The sequence below is a fragment of the Hipposideros armiger genome, unplaced genomic scaffold, assembly GCF_001890085.2.
Source record: "Hipposideros armiger isolate ML-2016 unplaced genomic scaffold, ASM189008v1 scaffold_48, whole genome shotgun sequence".
Classification (NCBI taxonomy): Eukaryota; Metazoa; Chordata; class Mammalia; order Chiroptera; family Hipposideridae; genus Hipposideros; species Hipposideros armiger.
The window spans coordinates 576,257-592,640 of NW_017731398.1; the positions used below are offsets into that span (position 1 = coordinate 576,257).

The 16,384-nt window shown below is 46.2% G+C and overlaps 1 protein-coding gene across 2 annotated transcripts in view; it reads left to right on the top strand.

Moving 5' to 3' along the window:
* Positions 1-16,384, top strand: part of ZNF710 (zinc finger protein 710) — a 68,411-nt gene that overhangs the window by 16,967 nt on the left and 35,060 nt on the right. Inside the window, exons 1-2 of one of the 2 annotated variants that reach the window (XM_019640021.1) lie at positions 12-252; positions 800-881. The exons of the other annotated variant lie outside the window; for it this stretch is intronic. The gene's annotated coding sequence lies outside the window, so the exon portion shown is untranslated. Of the gene's footprint in view, positions 1-11; positions 253-799; positions 882-16,384 lie in introns of those variants that run through there. 2 annotated transcript variants of the gene reach the window in all.

Below are 16,384 nucleotides of genomic sequence, written 5' to 3' on the forward strand. Positions count from 1 at the left end.
GGTCCCTGGTGGCAACTGGAGGCCGTGCGCCGCGGGACCCCTGCCGGGTCGGCGTCGGGGCGCCCCCGGCCCGGGACCTGTTGAAGACGCTCGCTGTCTGGCGGGGTCCCCACGGCCTGTCCTCAGCCTCCTGAGTCTCAATCCCCCTAACTCGTCACCCGCTCTCAACGTCTCCTCGCGGTCATTTTCCTAATTGGACGGAGCTGAGCGGTGTGATCGTTGGCGTCAGATGAGGGGTCCCGAGGCTGCCAGGTGGGCGCGGGGGCCCGGGGACTGTCGGGGCAGCCCTGCCTTCCCACCCTGGGCGCGCAGATCCCACAATCCCAGCCCTCTGCCACCGCCCCCCCTAACCACGGACTTGCTAAGTAGTGCGTGTCGGGTTTTTTTTTTTCCAACTTGCCTTTTAAGATGACTTTTATGATCGCTGCCACTGCTTGCCTCCGGTCTGTGTAGTTTGGGAAGATTTAAGAGGCCAGGGAGGTGCTTGCGTGGATTTTAACTAACCCAAAACGGTCATTAATGTCTCTCTAAGCTCCACGATGGTTCCTGCAAAGCACAGTCAGAGCCTGGGTGCATTTTCTCAGGGACACTGCAAAGTGCTGGTCCTTCCCCATCTCAGCGGTCCAGTGAGGGACCATCCCCCTGACCCTCCCTGGAGCCGCGGGCCGGGAGCCCTAACTACTCAGGGCCCCTTCAGCGCCTTTATTTCTGTGCAAAATGGAAACTCTTAGCCGGCATCGACCTAGACGGGACACCAGTTCCAGTGGGCTCCTGGGAAATTTACAAAATTTTCCCACAGGTGTGAGGAGAAGGACTTGGCACCCTTGGGGGTCACCCAGTCAACTTTGAAGCAACTCTTTCAGCCCTGTCTTTGTGCACGTGTAAGTAAAACGTCAGAGTTCATTTCTGCCAAAGAGAGGGCCTGGGGGCCTGCATCCCTGTTTTGCCCTCACCAGGGGCCTTCAAAGGACCTGCTTGGCCAGGTGGGAGGGGAAGAAAACCACCCGGAATTGTCTCTAGACGTTAGAAAATGTATTCTTAGTGTTTGTGATCAAAGCCATCGGCCTGTCTGGTTTTGATTTTGGAGAATCAGTATGACTGTCCCTTTCTCATTTGTTTTAAAGTGAATGTTATTTTCTAGAGCTTTTCTGGTGGTTTCGTCAGCTGGCCCATAGACCATGTGTCACCTTGTGCCAGGTACCTGCCAGTCTTGGAACAGGACCTGTTAGTTGGTCAGCTATAGTTCCAGATGCATTAGTGCTCCAGTGAGCTGTGGGACCTGGCTTTCCTGGGTGATGACAGAGTGGTGGAGCTGCTCTCTTTTGGGTAGGGGGAGTTGGACATTTGGGTCACGTGTTCTTTCTTCCAGGTTCACTTGGTTGCCTGTGTGCCCATGGAGGGAGGTGCAGGGAGTTAAAGTGGGGGCAGAGGCTTGCTCTTCTCCTCATAGCAGATTCCTGGGTGAGTCCCTGCCCTGTGGTGTGTGGCCTGCAGGACATTGGTTCTATACTTGGGTCACTTCCATTCTGATCAGTGAGACTTAATTTTAAGCTTGCTGTCTAGAGACAAAGAGTCAGGCCAGATCTGGAATGGTTTTCGAGTTGATGGAAGAGAGACTAATGGGTCCACCCGAGATTTTGTACAACTTCTATCGGAGTTGTGCCTGGAAAGCTCAAGTTTGAAGTTAGAAGGGAGTAAAGAAGTAAAGAAGAACTTCGGTGTCTCTCAGAGTATGTCCTCCCCCGCCCCCGCTCCGGGGCTCCTCATCTGGCTTGTTTACTCACCCCCGCCCCCCATCCCAGAGCAGGGGTCGTTTTGTAGAAATAAGGGATCTGTGTGAATCTGTTCAGTCTCATGTTAATGGTGGTTGATCCCAGACCTTCCGGCTTCAAAGCTGGAAGAGGACCTTAGAGGTTGTCTAAAAGAAACAGAGGCATGGGACAAGCTCCGTGTCTGGGGTCCCACAGCAAGTGGCAGAGTCAGCCCTGGAACCTGAGCTTTCAGAGTCCATTCCCAGTGCTCTTGCCATACGGCCGCTGCCTCTATTCCAGCTGGGAAGCCCGAATCAAGCTCTGGCCAAGGAACGTGGTTGTGAGAACATGAAACCATGGGCTTATGCTACGTGCCGGAGACAGGTAAATGGAGCGCCTTAGTTTTCAGCAGTGTTACACAAACTGTCCTAGAGGATTTGACGGGCCGGTGTGACTGCTAGGGGGACTGGGTGCTTCTGGTCCTTTTAACATGGACTTCTTCACAGTCCACCTGTTCAGTGGGCCAGCACTTAGTTGTCGGGGCGTTCCCAAGTCACACTTAGCCCTTTTGATCTGGAATACTTTCTTCATGCTTTGCACTCGTGATTTATTTAGGAGTGGTCTGGGGAGACGATGGGATGTAATAAGGACCAGAGACCTGAATTGACCTCTCTTTGTGGATTAGATCTCCTCCTACAATGTCAGCTCTTTCTTTGTTCATGGCTAAGCCCCTGTGCCTAGAACAGGGCCTGGCACATAGAGGGCCCTCGATAAATTCTTATTGAATACATATTCTGGACATTAGGAAAAAGATTTTCCTCCCAGAAACAACCCACGTATGATACAAGGAGGCAGAGACAGCGAGGTGATTGATGGGAGCTGCAGAGTTTTGCAGTGAGTCATTGCTTCAAACAAGCTCCCAACAGGTAAGCCAGGAGGGGCTGGAAGAGTAAACCCCGAATAGGGTGGAGCCACTGGGTGGAGACTTGTGCAAAACAATAGGGCGGTCTCAAATTGGACTGAATATGAGAAGAAGAAGAAGAATCATATATCTTGGGTCAGGCTTGGCTAAGTGCTTTATGAACGTCACCTCCCTTAGTCCTCACAGGTGCTAGCTGCTGCTATGTTGTTATTCCCATTTGGCAGATTGGGAAACCGGAGCATAGGGAGTTAAGTAACTCATCCAGGGGCACAGAGCTGGGATCTGAACCCAGACAGATGGACATCAAACTTTGCTTCCCTAGCATGACGTTGAGGAGCTGTGCACTCTGGGCTTCATCGAAAGGATGGCAGCAGGGAAACTGGAAAAGCAATTGTTGGTCTGCAGGGGAGGGAGGCTGGTCAGGGAGGGTGCCCTCTGCTTCCTTTGCCAGGTTTCTCACAGTACCCAAAGACCATTTACCCAATGAAGGCTTTAAGGGGATGCTTATTTGGGGGAGCTTACCTGTTCCCCAAGCAGAGTGGCTAGGACCAGATCGGGACTATTTTGCACTTGATAAAGATTTAGGAGATCCGGGTTTTTTTTGTTGTTTTTCTTAAGTATGCTTTTTAACTTAAATTATGGTTGGCATGTAATTGAAAGCGGTAGTGATTTTAAAGCTCGATGTTGTCCTTGAGGCCTCCAGAAAGTGTTTTCCTGTGTGTATAAACCTTACCTTCCTATTCCAGGATGCTGGTCCAGACCACACAATACTACCCTTTTATTGACAGTGTGTGATTTACCAGTTGCTGAGCTAGTCCCGTCCTCGTGGAGCTTGCAGTCTCCCTGGGAGACAGACATTAATAATCACACAAATACTCTTTAATTACAGTTGTTACAGATGCTTCAAAGGAAAAAATACAGAGGCCAAGGGAGATGATGATCAGAGAGGACAGGGAAGGGAGGTGTTCCCGAAGAAAGGGCATTTAAACAGCTACATGAAGCGTGGGTGACGAGGCTTAAACCAGGGTGGGGACAGTCCATGAACCTTGATGTAAACCTTTGTCACCCTGTGTGATCCGAACAGCAGCATTATCACCGTGCTCTGGGAGCTTCTTAGAAATGCAGATTCTCAGGCCCCTTGGTAGACCTGCTGAGTCTGCATTTGAACAGGATTCAGGCGCAGGGTAAAGCCTGAGAAATGCTGATGGAATCAAAGTACTGAACTGGGAGGTTCTTGGCTTTGCTGGGAATGAGTTGGGTGACAGGGTAACCAGAGAATTAGATCAACCCACAAGTTCCTTCTGGCTTCTCTGATCTTTGGTTTTTGCTGCTTTGTGCAGCCTCCAAATTTACTGAGGCCCTGGGCTTTCTTACCCAGCATCCACCTCGGAGGTGCCACCTCTAGTCCATGCTCTGGGATGACTTCGGGAAGCGCTGAAGAGGAGCCAGAGCATCAGAGCTTTGGGGAAGGATCAGAATAATTCACAAAAAAACGTGTGGAATTTTGTTGCACACAGAGAGATTGTGTTAAGGCAACCCAGGAGGATTTGGTCTGAAGAGAGAAGAAAACTGGCCAGGGTCAAGGGGGCCTTGGGGAAGAAAGGTATATAACATTTCTGTCAAAAGTAGAACCGAAAACAAGGGCGGGAGGTGGCGCCTGCTCAGCAGTTCCATGCATGTGAACATAATACTTAAAGAATTGCCAACGGAGTTTCGTCCCTGAGATCCTCACACCAGTCACTGTAGAAAGGACTCGAGGGCTGAAACCAGGGGTCCTTGAGCCCTGCAATATGTGTGTGGGCTTCAGTGGCACTTGCAGCTGTGCAGGGGTTAGGTGTGTGTGTACTTTTCTGAGAAGACCCACAGCTTTTGCCAGCCTCACCAGCCTTCCAGAACTAGGGGCCAGTGCTTTTCTTGATTAATCTCCCCCAGCTCTTTTATCATACAGCATGTACTGTGTGCCAGGCACTATTTTAAGCACTTTCCCTCTATTAGCTCATTTACATTGAGTAACTTTCTAGAAGTCATACACATAGTAAGCATCAGAACCAGGATGGCACCCAGGCAGTCAGGCCCCAGGGTCCCTGCTGTCAGAGCCTATGTTAGTAACAGGGCAGGTGGGCCCAGGGGGAAGCACTTTTGGATAGAACAGAAATTGAAATTACAGAGACCCCCACTTGATGCAAGCGTCTCCCAATGGTTCGTGTGTAAAACAGAAAGGATTTTCCCAAGGAAACATGGTATGAATAGCACCAAGTTGTCAGGGTAGCCCGTGAGAGCCTGTGTCACTATTGGGCCCAACTCACGCTTGTTTGCAAAGAAAAAAAAATAAATGAAGAAACAAGACTGCTGCAGTTCTGCAAGTGAAATTAAAAATTCTACAATTGGTTAGAACAGCGGTTCTCAACCTTCCTAATGCCGCGACCCCTTAATACGGTTCCTCATGTTGTGGTGACCCCCCAAACCATAAAATTATTTTCATTGCTATGCTATAACTGTAATTTTGCTACTGTTATGAATCATCATGTAAATATCTTTTTGTTTTCCGATGGTCTTAGGCGACCCCTGTGAAAGGGTCGTTTGACCCCCAAAGCGGTCGCGACCCACAGGTTGAGAACCGCTGGGTTAGAAGGTGCTTGAAGAATTACACTGCCAAATAAGGGGGGGTGGGGGGTGAGGGGGTGAAGTGGTAGGAGGAAATTGGGGTAGATTCTGAGAAGGGATTAAAGAAGGTTAGAGTCCAAAGCAGAGCCAAATGTATGTCGAATCAGCAGCTTCGAAAAGTAAAATAACTGGTTTTTATTACTTACTAATTAATGTGTGTAGCTCACAGACCTGACCCTTCCCCCATCCCTAGTGCCTTACCCCAAGTACAGAGGCCTTTTGTCTTCTCTTTTATTCATTTCTGTGCTATTTGAATTTTTATCAGTATGTATTATCTTTAAAATCTATATATTTTTAAATGGAGTGAAAGGACTATTAGAAGTGGGTTGACCTCTGAAACGGGGTTAGTTCTGCCTTCTGCTACCATCATCCTAAAGGAGTTTCTGATATTAAATATATATGCTCTATTGTGTGTGTGTGTGTGGGGGGGGAATACTGAGAAAACTATTGGAAATGTGAGGATTTTCAGTGCAGTCGGAAGCTGAGAATAAGGGATCACATTGCCGCCCGACTGCCTTCACTTTCTTCCTTCCCTCCCCCACAGGGTGTAATAAATAAATAGAAAATCAAAATCAGATAAGAATGATCACTGCGGAAAGCAGGAATACCCACCCTCCAGCTTTATACCGGAACTGAGCTTCTGTGTGTTTTGTCTTCTGGGCAGTGCCTGAATGCCATCCCTGACCCTATCCTGTTCCCAGTGGGACAGAAATGGAAGGGGCCTCCAGATGGGAAGTCTGTCGGGCACGTGTTTGGTAAAAAAACAGTTGCCAAACTTTAGTGGTTGTTTTATGCGCCCCATCAGAGTGTCCTCACAAGGACCATGTCTGAGCCGGCCTCTCAATAAGCATCAGGCACCCTTTGGAGGCTGGTGGTGCCACCCTGTCACATCGATCTGGGGACCTCCCAGACCCACAGCCTCACCTCCCATCCGTTCACTAGCTACAGACCACAAGACCACTGTGGACTTGGCATTACCCGGGAGCAGGTCACCTCTGAAATTCTGAACTGTTCCTATCCCCCCACTGCACAGCCCTCCTTGAAGCAGCCCTGCCCACCCTTGCCCTAAGCTGGGAAACCTGTGCCTACTCTCCTGGGTCACACACCTGTCATCAGCCCCAGCCCTCATTCGCACGTTCTGCCCTGGCCACCTCCGTAGGACTGAGCACCCCATATCCTCCTGTGCCCCGTTTCCCCACTACAGCTATGGACACACCTGTCTCCCTCTCCTTTGGCCCTTCTTCTCCCCAGCCCCCTCCCACATCACTTCTCTGCACCCTAGGACTTCACAAAGAAGAGTCCACCCTGTCTGTCCCTACTTCCTTTCTTCCCGTCTCCTCTCCAGCTCCAAAACGGCAGGGCGTATTTCACCCCCCACGCTGACCTGCTCTCCCAGAAGCCCAAGCCACCCCCTGATCACACCCCATGGCCCATTTGGTGGCCTCCACTTCCCTGACTTCTCTGTGGCAAGTATGTCATGAGCGTCTTGCCCCCAGTGAATTCTGGCTCGGCACTCTGGGTCCGCCTCAGACCTCTTGATGCTGCTGTTTTTTTCTACTCCCTTCTCTCCTGGCTACACTTTGGTAGTCGCTTCCCTTCCGTGTGTATGGTTTCAGCCTGCGTGGTGAGGACTCTTGGCCTATATCCCAGTTCTTGTCGCCTGTAAGCAGCTTAGAACTGGGTTTTACATTTGTTACAGCTCTGCATATATATGGATTTCTTTCCGCCATCTTATTTCGTGCTTTCTGGTTCTTCTTTTTCTGAATCTTTCCTCTCTGTTCATTCTTTTAAATTGATTGAAAGTTGTTTTCTTTTCCCTCCCTCCATTTTTTTCTCTGTACTGCTTTGGAACTTATACACTATTTCTGTTCTTTTGATGCATGCAAACGGCATAAGGGTTTGAAGTCATTTGGTGTGTATATATCTTTTTTCAAGCAAAGCAAGGACCCTGGAATGCTTTATATAAAGTCACTGTTGTCCCTGCTCGTGTTCAGTTGCCATAAAGTGGATTAGTTGCATCTTCTTTAATTCTACAAATTGAATGTTATTTTTGATGTTCTATACATTTATTTCTGATGTATGTTAGATCTTATTCCGTCCTTTACGTCTCTCAATGTCTTTTTCAATTTCAATCTTTTAGTTTTTTGTGATGTTTCCTGAGTAATTTTTTATTTGTCTTCCAGTTCACTAATTCTCTCTTTAGATATCTCTAATCTCCTGTGTAGCCCTTCTGTGAGGCATTTTTAAGATCTATATTAACTCACAAGTTTTAATATATTTGATGTGTTTTAATCCATTCAGTTAATATTTTTGATACTCATCCTTTGAGTTTTTCATTTGGATGATTATATTTTTTATTTCTGTGCTTCTCTTTTATCCTTTTCAAGTATGCCCAATTTTCTATTTTTTAAATAAGCTCTTATTCCTTATTTATGTCTTTAATTCCTCATTGTATTTCCTTCATCACATTAAACATACTTATTTTGTATTCCGTATCCAATAATTCCAGCATGTGAAGTATTTGCAGGTTTAGTTCTGTCGTTTGGTACTTCTGCTGATTCCCACTCATGAGTGCTTGCTTCCTCATGTGTTTCGTGATTTTCCGATAGTGAGCTGATATCTATTAGAGTTCTCTCTGAGAATTCTTTGAGCTATGGGATGAGAGGACATTCTCCCAGGGAGGATATGTTGTCTTCCACCAGACACCTGAAGGCCCTACACAGGGGTCCATTTATTTATAATTCTTAGCTTGCAGTTTTGAAGGCCTCCATCCACAGCCAACACTAAGCCAGATTTCTTCCTTCCTGATTATATACCATTAGACACCCTGCTTTGGCCCATTGTTCCCTTGTTGCCAAATGCCTTCTCTCCATATCTGGACAAAGTCCTAGTCATGCCAGGCCCCATTAAAAACTATGTATCTTCTGGGCCTTTCCCATGCCACCCCTTGCAGAATTACCCCAATCTTCCATATTCGTTGGCCACTGTTGCCTTACCTCTTCGTCTGTAGGTGTGTATGTTCAGACCCTACGCTGGACCCTGACCTTCGTGAAAGCTCAGAGCTGTGTCGTTTATTTCTGGAGCCCAGTGCCCAACTCACTGTTGGGCAGAGCAGTTGTTTAATAGATATCTATTGATTGAACAGAATTTATGCCAAAGTCAATACTTTTCTTCTTGAATAGTAATAAAAAAAAATCACAAGCACTAACCTGCCCCATGATCTGGGACAAGTCCAGTTCCCTTCTTTGGATCTCAGTGTCTTTAGCTATAAAATGAAGGGATACTGCTGAGATCTCCACTTGCTCTAAGATACTGAGATTCAGCGTAAGTTGTAGGACTGTCTTGGCTCACAGATGGAATGAAGGAATGGGAGGGACATGGAGAGAAAGAGCATGATTCTGAGGTAACTGGGCATGATTTGGAAGAGGAAAGGGAAGGGGGACTCAAAGGTAAATTAATGTGAAATAGAGATGGCATTTAAAAATGTGTGACCTGAGACAACTTGATGGCTGTCTAAATAAAAAATGAGCACATTATCACAAAATAAGTTAAAGATGATTATATATATATATATATATGTAATGAACTCAGGAAAATACTAAATATGACTTAACACCCGGAAGCCATAAAAGACTAATATATTTGACCCTACATGAGTAAATAATTGCTGTGTGGCAGAATCATCATAAGCAGAGTCTATGAGTCTCCAAGTTCTCAAAAATAAGAAAAGGTTTTTGTAACATATCAGAGAAAGAGCTAATTTCCTTAATATCTAAAGAGCTCCTACAAATCAATAAGAAAAAGACCAGTGACCCGATTTTTTAAATGGGCCAAGAACACGGGCGGTTTACAGAAAAGGAAATATAAATGGTTTATAACAATATAAGAATGTATGTGTTCAGCCCATGAATAATAACAGCAATGCAAGTTAACTCTACTGTGGAGAAGCGACAGTGGGAACAGATACTCTCATAATGGTTGATATAGTGTCAATTGGTACAACCTGTGTAGAGAGGATTTTTGACAATACTCATTAAAATTAAAACTGCATAAGTAATTCTGGGAATTCCTCTCACAGATGTGTTGCAGCCATGTGAAATGATGCATTTTTCAAGATGTTTTGTTGTATCGGTAGAGAATCGGTGAATACATTATTCTATAACCATACAATGAAATTCTGTAAAATGGAATGTGAAAGCCCCCTATGGACTTATGTGGTCCCTGAAGTGAGAAAGTAAGGGACCGATGCCTGGCTCTGCAGTAGCTCCACCAAGATACCTAGGAGACCAGCAGCAGTGGTTTCCCATAGCAGGGGCTGACCTTTCACCCTTTCTCTACGTTTTGAATTTTGTGCCTTGTGCATATACTATCTAGTAAAAAATTATTACTGAAGAACGAAAGGAGGTTAGGGTGGAAAGGTAGGAAGGTGGGAGGGAGGGAAGAAGGGTCTCACCCTTGCCCTGTTTTCACACAGTCTATTTTAGTCACTTCGCGGAGCGGGGTTACCATTTCTGTAGACCGAGAAACTGAAGCTCTGAAGTCTGGAATGCCCAGTTCATGGAAAGGCCTTGGGACCTGGCAACGAATCCCGCTCTCGCTTCAGAACCATTGGGCTCATCTCTGTAGATCAGTTGTGTTCTTGTTTCCTTTATTTTTAACTGACATCTTATGGCCAAGGACCAATGGCTATACACCGAGGCCTACCTACACCCATCCCTCCCAAGGAAGTGAGTGTCAAGTTCTGTCTCACTTCCTCCAGCTGGCTTGCTGGCTCACACGTACCTACAGGGCAAAGCTCAGGCAGTAGGTGGTCGAGCCAGCCCAGAACCCAGGCAGCCACATCAGACGCTTTAGGAAGAGCTTTAGGGATGAGCTTTGCAGTCCTCCCTTTGAAGTTCCCAGCTTTTATCAGAGAGCCTAAACCTTAACATTATTTCAAGGGAGCTTTTATTACTACCTGTGAACTGGCCTCAGGTAGGTGCCAGCTGCTGCCAGGTGTCGAGGGACCGCTTCCTGGTGCCTTCACATTGTTGCATAGCAAGAACTTTTCAGGGCTCAAGGCACTGGTACTTGGAAGATTCTGGAAGAATAACTGTTTCTATTTTTCTATCCAGAGGTGCAATCAGATGGGATCTCTTTAATTAAAGGGAGGAAGGGGTGCTTTTTTTGTGTTTTAGGATTGTTGTTTTTTTGTCTCACAGAAACACCTGTGCTGTTTTCAAAGTAGGGTGTTGACTGCTTCCGCTTTGCTGCAGCAAAATGCTGTATTGAGAACAAAACTGAAGGTGTTGGCCATATATAATATGAGGCTGTAATTTATAGGACACAGCTTCACCCTGGGGAAGAGTCTGATGTCTTTAAGAGATACAAAACCATCTAGCACCACCTGTCCTCGTGTGCAGTGTCACATTTATTTTCTAAGTTGGCGTCATCATCTCTTAAGAAGCAGGGGCCTTTGGGGTGAAGGAAGGAGAAAGCTCGTGGGGCTGGGAGGTCATGAGGATCCCTGGGCCTGAGTTGGCCTGTCCAACACTCGGCCACTGTGCTACTGGCATCTTTACCAGGAAAGCACCCTAACGACCCCCACCCCCATCTGCTTTGATTTGTTTGGCCAATGAAAGTGGAAGTACTTGAATGTCAAAGAGCTGTCCCCTGGTAAAGTTTGCACCCAGCTATTCGCTAAATGCACGAATGGATGGGAGGCACCCAATGACCGTGTCCCACGGGGATGGATTTTGATATTGGAGCATAGACTGCAGCTTTTGACCGTAAAGAGGACTGGAGAAATTAAGATGTCTCCTGTTGCTCCTTGGGTTTTCCTGACACTTGAATACTTAATTCCATGCCCTGTGGAATTTTTCCTTCCTTGGGCTCTCAGTCCTCTCGTACACACAAGCCAGCTTCTGTAAATGGTACACCCCTAAATATCTGATCACCCTCCTGCTCGGTCCGTTCTGTCGTTGCCTGGTGTTCTAGTTGGTTATCCTGGAAACTTCTGAGTCAGATCAGCTGAGTTCTTTTGCTTCAGTTGGAGGACTTGTCAGAATTTCTCTTCCAACCCCCTATTTTGGGGCCTTTTATGCCTTAGTTATAAAAATTCATTCCCTGTCGCCAGGTGGATTATCAATCTCAGCTCTGGACCTGGCCTCTTTTTTTTTTTTTTCTCCCCTTTGAATTCATACTCAGAAGAGATGGGCCATTGTCCTTTCCTTGATCAAGGACAAAAGTCACATTTGTTTTGCCTTTTCGCACCTCAGCCCCTCCGCTGGCTCCCGTCTCTGTGTCTCAGTGGCAGCTACTAGAAGGGTCTGGACAGAAATTTGGGTCCTGGGTGTCCTGGGGGACTTGACCCCCTGCTAGGAGCTTCACCCTCCCTGTATGCACTAGGAACTTCCGAAGGATCTCACTTTCGCGTCACGAAACAACCTCTTGGTCCTTGCCAATAGTCTTAGGTGGTTTTGAGATGTCTGTGTCCAGTTTTTTGTTGTTGTGGTTTTTTTTTCAATCCCGTTCAGATTTGCATGCCCAAGAAGTGAACAGTCTCTTGGATCTTGGATCTCTTCCTTTTGTTTTTTAGAAAATAGCTTTCATTGATTTTTTTTTCTCTTGTTACGAAGAGATTTATGATTGTTGCAGAAAATTTAGGAAACAAGCAAAAAGAAAAAATTAAAAACACCCATAATTATTAATATTTTAGTATATTATGTATACTGCCAACACACCTTTTTTAATTTAAAAAATGAAATCATCCTGGATATACCATCTTGTTACTTCTTTCTTTTTGTTTTGCTTTTACTTAACAATGTGTGTTATTAAAATTTCCACTGGATTAAACATTCTCCTCCAAGTCGCTTTAAAGGGTTGCTTGGTGTTCTTTTGAACAGATGGGCCATAATACTATATTTAAGCAATCTCCCACATTTAAGTCGTTTCATCTCGTTCTCTCTTATCAAGAGCTCTGTGGTGGACATCCTTGGGCGCTTTTGCCCACAACCTTGATAGATTTCTAGAAGGGAACCACCGGGCCAAGGACATATTCTAGAGGCTCTGGATTTAGAGGGTTAAATTGCCCTCCAGAAACGTTGCATAGTATTTTTTGTACCTTTTAGGTGAATACCAAGGTCTTATTCTTTTAAAACCTGGTCGTGCATTTTTAAGACATCATTTTCCAAATGTTTCACTCATGTGGGTTAAGAGTGACTGGCCGGGGAAAGGCCTGAGGGACCCAGCACACAGCTGACCTGGGAAGGAAAATGCCCCATAACTGCCCTTTGTGTGCAGGGGAACCGGAGGACTGAGGCGGGAGGCCTTTCTGGCCTCTTCTGACTGCAGGCAGCTGGGGAGAGAAATCTCGAGGTGCTATCCTTAGGGTGCCTGGGGTGGAGCTGGCTTCAAGGATTCCGGAGCCTCTCGGGGAGCTTAGGCTAGCCTTTCCTCCAAAAGGATGCTCACGAAACAAGCATTCTGCCCTTCCTCCAGAGACCAGAACTGGTTCTCCCTGGCGGGGTTGGTGTTTGTACAGGGTGCTGCGGGGATGGGGGATTTCCTGTGCAGACCTCAGACTCTCCCCTAGGTCCTGCCTGCCCAGACCTTCAGCGCTTGCAGCCCAATTCCTCAATCATGGCCTTGGGGAAGTGGGGGCACAGGAGGGCGGTTTGATGGAATTACGGAAGAAGTAACCTTTGCTTAGGCTAAATCGGGTCTTCCTGTTCCATTCCTCACTCGCTCTCCCTCCTTTGCTATCTTCCTCTTCACGCCAGCGCATTCTTCATGGTACTGAGTGAGGCCTCTGAGGAACTTCGCTACTTCTTAGCTTCTTTCTTCCCTCTGCACTCCTGGTGACACCTAGACTGGTGCCCACCTTCCAGACCTGACTCATCCAAGCCCATCTGCTTTGCTCTGGCTCCTGGCCCCCATCACCATCCTGTCCAGGTGGTCGAGTCCCAGCCAAGACCCAGTCCCAGCCAATCCTGCTTTCTCAGGCCTGGTGGGAAGGCCATGGGCTCATGGAGGCCCGAGCTGCCTCCCCACCCCACCCCACCCCCAGAGGCACAGCGTGCCAGCTGCTGCCCGTTGGGTTACAAACAACAAAAACACAAAACCCAGCCCCTTGAGATGAGGGACGGTTTGGTTTCTATGAACCAGACGACTCATGTGCTGGAAATGAGAGGCGTGGGCTGGAGGAGGGAGGTTGGAGGTTCCCCTGGGGTGGGCTTTGTTTAAAATTTAATATGCTCTTCCCTTCTCTCAACACACCAGCGAGGACGGCTTCTAGATGCTTTGTCATTTTAGCCCCGTTATCTGTCTGGTGGATGAGATCTCTTATCTGCTGGGTCCTGCCTCTCTTCCCTGAGTGGTCTATCCCCGTCCCACAGTCTCCCGCCCCCATTTGTGATACGAGATTACAGATCCCACTCTGCAACCTTAGATTCCAATGAAACTTGTCACTTTGCTTCTTAGTCAATTAAGATTTGGGGGAAATATTTTAATGGTGTTGGACCCACCGAGGGCATAAGTGGTGGGCAACTTTGGTGTCTGGTAAGAGGATGTGATACTGCTGTTAGCTCTATTGGGAGTGTTGGGTCCCAGGGTGAGGGTCTCGGGTCTGGTGGCCTGAGGCGGACAAATGTTTGCCCCCGTGTGTGTGCCAACTTCTGACCTGGCACCTTCTTGGCCTTGGGGAGCCCTGTAGGACAAAAAGTGCACCAAGCACAGAAACACAGAGCTGCCCCTTTTCCCACAGGCAGGAGGGGATATAAAAAATCGCCCCCCACAGAAGTGGGCCCAGACTCAGGGTCGGAGCCATGGCTTCCCATCTTGGCTGCCATCCCCTAGCCTTGGCGGGCACAGACCTCCCATCTGAGCCTTGGTTTCCCGGCCTGTGACATGGGTTCATGGGCCCACTTTTCATAGCAGTGCTTTGTGCTGTGTAATACTCCATGTTTCCATTATTACTTATGAAGTCAGGGGAGAGGCCCCGCGCCATTGTTCTGAATCCCCCTTTTGCTGACAAATGTCCTTTAGTCATTTCTTTATTCCTTTATTCAATCAGCAAACACCAAGCACTAGTATGGGGTAAACGGTGACATAAAGGGGAGCAACATGGTCTGTGTCCCCAGCAAGCCCTCCGCCCGAGAGGTATCGGATGTGTTAACAAGAGCACAGGCCCTGGCAATTGACCTTGGGTCGAAAATGCAGGCGTTTTTGAGTGTGCCTCCGATCACGTTGAGGAAGAAAGAAAATAAAAGTCCACACAGGTCATTCGCAATAGTTGGATTTCACTATTTTTCTCTTTGAAGGAAAACTCTGCCGTCACAGTAATGGGGTGTGTATGTGTGTGTGTGTGTGGGGGGGTGAGGGTGAGGAGCATGAAGGGATGAGGGCGTTCTCCTAGGTGCACCCCTGGGAATGAATTTCCTCCTTCAGGGTCCAAGTGACTATGGGCTCCTCACAGGGTCAGGTTGTCAGCGCTGTTTTGGGTCCAAATCCAGTTATTGTTCAAGTTCTTGGTGGCTTCCTTAACTCTCTGGCCAGGGAGAATCTGCAAAGACAGAGCTCGGGGCAGAGTCTGTCTGTTCCCAAGCCTTAGGCAAATAAACATTTAAAGAAATCTTATTAATAAAGTAGTAAATCTCATGCTTCTATAGAAAAATTGAAAATACAGAAAAATGTAAAGAGACTGGAAATTGCCCATAATCTCACCAACACTGTTTCGTCCCTTTACCTATTTCCTCGGAATTTTTTGATGCACATATGTAAATATACTGTATTTTAAACATGGTAATGAGCACACTGAACTTGGTATTTTTTTTTATTTTTTGTTTGACAGAACATTATGGCAAGCAAACACTTTTAAAAAGCACTTGGGGCTTTGCAAGCGAGCTTATGCTTTGCAAACATTTCTGTCAGCCACCGGTAACCAACTGTAAGAACGCACGTTCTACCCAAAACAGAAATTGTGCCAATCCGGGAGGCCCTTTGATCAGCAGGCAGTAAACCAAAAATATTATAAATTTAAACAGACGAAAACTAAAACCCAACCACTTGAAAAAATTTAAAACACTCTCCTAAATGGCTACTGGGTCAAGGAAGAAATAAAATATATAGTGACAAATATTTAGAAAGCATTGAAAACCAGAATGCCATATAACCAAACCTATGGGCGACAGCTGGCGCTATTCTCATAGCCTTAAAGCTTTTATTTTTAAAAAGGGAGAGAGAAAAAGAATAAATCAAGCATTCAGCCTGAGATCTTAGGGGGAAAAAAAAAAGAATAAAAAACAGCCCCTAAGGAAAACAGGAAAAAAAAATAGTAAAGATAAAGGCAGAAATAAATGAATTAGGAAACAGAAACACAGTGAAATTAGCACAGCTGTCCAAGAGCTGATTCTGTTTTTAAACAAACAATAAAGTAGACTAACCTCTGGCAAATCTATGTGAGAAATACAAGACAGAAAAAAAAATAATAGGAATGAGAAAGGGGACATTGCAATAGACAGATTTTTAAAAATAAAAATATGCACAATAGACTCAAATTTGAAAATCTCAGTTTTACATGAATGCTTTTCTGAAAATGATTATGTTGCCAATTGAGAAAAAATTTACGATCATTATCAAAGCAATACCCCCTCTACCTAAAGAAGATACTGGCCCCAAGTGTTTTTGCCAGGTAATTATTTCAAATTTGATAATACTAATAATGTTGAGCTATTCCATGGCTGAGCAAAAGATGGAGAGCTCTCCAATTCATCCTACAAAGCAAAATAAGCCTGATATTAAACATGGCAAAGAGACTATATTAAAGTATGCAAATGCTACGTTGGAAATAAAATTCAATATTATATTAAGCAAGTCATCCACCATAACCCGGGGGGGGGGCAGAGGGAGGGATAATTGTCGATATTAGGAAAGCTTAATATAGTAACTACGTCACACTGATGGGTGAAGGAAGTAAAACCGGATTGATTCCAATATGTGCAGGGGAAAATTGCTTCAAATCGAGCAGCCATGTCTAACTAATCAATACACCAAAAAAAAAAAGGAATAG